This window comes from Monodon monoceros, unplaced genomic scaffold (assembly GCF_005190385.1).
Source record: "Monodon monoceros isolate NGI ecotype Baffin Bay Population unplaced genomic scaffold, NGI_Narwhal_1 Super_Scaffold_15, whole genome shotgun sequence".
NCBI classification, from domain to species: domain Eukaryota; kingdom Metazoa; phylum Chordata; class Mammalia; order Artiodactyla; family Monodontidae; genus Monodon; species Monodon monoceros.
Genome location: NW_021703771.1, coordinates 33,524,724 through 33,527,358, shown reverse-complemented (window position 1 = coordinate 33,527,358; position 2,635 = coordinate 33,524,724). Strand labels below are relative to the sequence as shown.

Sequence of the window (2,635 nt, the reverse complement as noted above, 5' to 3'; positions counted from 1 at the left end):
ATAAATCTGGGGATCTGCTGGTACAAGTGAAGAGTACAGATAAAAACAAGAATGCCCTGTGTAAGAGAGGTTAATGAGTCACATAATTTTCTAGCAGTCTTGAGTAAAGGCATAGGAGTATGGAGCCTCGTTATGAATTTCATTTATCTATCATTTCTCCCAAGCCATGACCTTCCTTGCCTTCAGAGAAATTTGGAAAATTTGGAGAATGGCCTTTTGTGGAGAGGGACACACACAGTGCCCATTTGGAATAACAGTTTTGCCTCTTTTAAAGCCATTTTGCTTGATTTTAGAGAAAAAGAATCCTTAGTAGATTTTAATGAAAGTATCAGTAAAGGGCCCATCATCTTCTGATGATAAATTATCACAAATTTTCTGATGTAGAAAGGAATCTTAGCAAAGAAGAGTAGATACACTTTATGTCTACTCCACTCTGTGGGATCTCTTCTGGTGTTAATCATAGATTGAGCCAATAATAAAATGTTTAGTTACATAGTGCAATGAACTATTTCTTGATGTAAAAGTCTGGTTTAGAACTTTCTATTGTTCGTGTATTAATTTATGCAAAGTCAGGACTAGTACAATAATTTTTGATGAGCCTAGGAAGCTTTCACTATAACATCACTCCTCTACCTCTACCCAAAACCCTGCACTTTAGGAATCTCATTGACTTTTTGTCAGTTAACTTGGAAATAAAGAATTTTTACTGCCAACATCTAAATTTTTAGGCAATGAACAAGTCAACAAAATATATATTTCTCCAAAATTGTGACATTACCTATGAGACTATCAGAAAATTTTCTTACATGAACCCTCCTCACACAAAACTGGTATCCAAAGAATTCTTCTTGAATAAAGTAATTAGAAATATGTAGCACTGTATCTTTACAAAATATTTTATGGAGGATGTGAGTAATAAGGAAGGATTTCTAAAATGAGGCAGCAGGAGAAAGAATATTTCAGTCAATGTAGCAGGAAATGAAAATATCTGCAAAGTTTAGTTTAATATGATCATAAATGAGTTATTTTATATTGCTTTATATATTGTTTCTCAATATAAAAGTGCTCCTTAACAGCAGAGGGACATCTGTGCCTGGAGTTTGTCGCCCAGCCCCCAGCCCAGCCCAGGGATAGGAAGTGTGGATGCACAGAGGTCACAGGAACCTCTTCCTGGGAAGGATGGGCCAAGACTAAGGGGGTGGGTAGGGATGGCAAAGCACCCAGGCCTTGCCCCTACCGTGATGATGCATGCAGTCACTGTCCATCACCCTGGTGGTCTCCAGGAAGTCCTCCAAGTACTAGCTGTCCTTTTGAGGGATGAGGGGCCTCGGCCCCAGCAGCAGGAACTTGTGGTTGTCTGCATTGAGCTGCCGCTTGTGGATGGCAAACTCTGGACTGGGGCCCCAGGGCGGCCAACTGCTGGGTCTCCTGGGAGGAAAGCCGGGTGTACTGTGTCAGTGCAGAGGCCGTCAGCAGCTAGGGGTCCAGCGCTCTGAGCGCTCTCGTTGGTGGTCAGGGCACTTGGCGATGTCCATACGCAGGAGGCCAGGCATGGTGCCACCTGTGCGTGCACTTACCTAGGAAGGTGCCCGCCTCAGCCTCATGGGATCCTCTAATGTTCACTTTTGTGGGAGAACCAGTCATTTTTGTGATGGGACAGAAGTGGTGGTAGGTTTTGAGACACCTTCCAATATTGCTCTGCCCTGAAAGTCCATGGTGGACTCCACATAAAGTATGTGGAAGACTTGGCAGAACAGGAACCAGGATCACCAGGCAGCTGGCCTCCACAGGCCCCACTCCGCTCTTGGACACGAAGCCTTTCCTGAGGCCTCTGGAACTTTCCACAGACAGACTCGGGCTGAAGAAATGCCGGGGTCCTGGGCTCTTCAGTCCCACCAGGTGCAAGGCATCATACTGGAGGTGGGAGACAGAGACAGTGTCATGGATGGGACCTGAGATGGTGTTCTCCTTGTCTCTCCGGGCCAGCTGGACATTGTAGGTGGACAGGCTGGTCACAGCATCGTGCTTGGAGAGCTGGTGGGCTCTTTGCACTGTCAGTGAAGTTCAGGATTTCCTTACTACTTGAGGCAGTCAGGTGTCCTGGTACATATTGTACGTTAACTGACCTCAGCGCTTCACTTCCTTCTCTGGGTACTGGCTCAGCAGTACGTGGGGCTTGGTGCGCTTGGCAGGGACAGCACCACTGTGTCCAGGTCTTTCTGTCACATTCAGCTAGGCTTTCTTTTCTCCACTTTTTCACCTTTTAGGAATACTCATTTAAATGGCAAAACAATTCCAGGTTTCTTGATTTTGCCCCTCTTCCATGTCCCCGCAAGTAGCCGCAGGTCAAAATTGAGTGAGATTAGCATAAATTCTATTCATCAAATTAATACATTAACCATGTCTCAATTCAGTGTTTTATCCTAGTCATAGAGAGGAGGATTTGGGGCTTTATTATAAGGAGTGCAGTTTTTACAGATCTTATATACAAAAGGCAGTTGATAGCAGTTTGTATGTTTGGTAGTTTATAAAGTTAAAAACTCCACAGTTCAGGAGTTCTGTACCATTTTGTCTTTAATTTTATTTTAAGTATACAGATTTAATCTATTCATGGGCATAATAAAACTAACACACT

The 2,635-nt window shown here is 43.8% G+C and overlaps 1 pseudogene; it reads right to left on the bottom strand.

The window, feature by feature from the left end:
• Positions 1-1,512: 1,512 nt before the first annotated feature.
• Positions 1,513-2,369, bottom strand: LOC114895879 (annotated as a pseudogene).
• Positions 2,370-2,635: the final 266 nt, after the last annotated feature.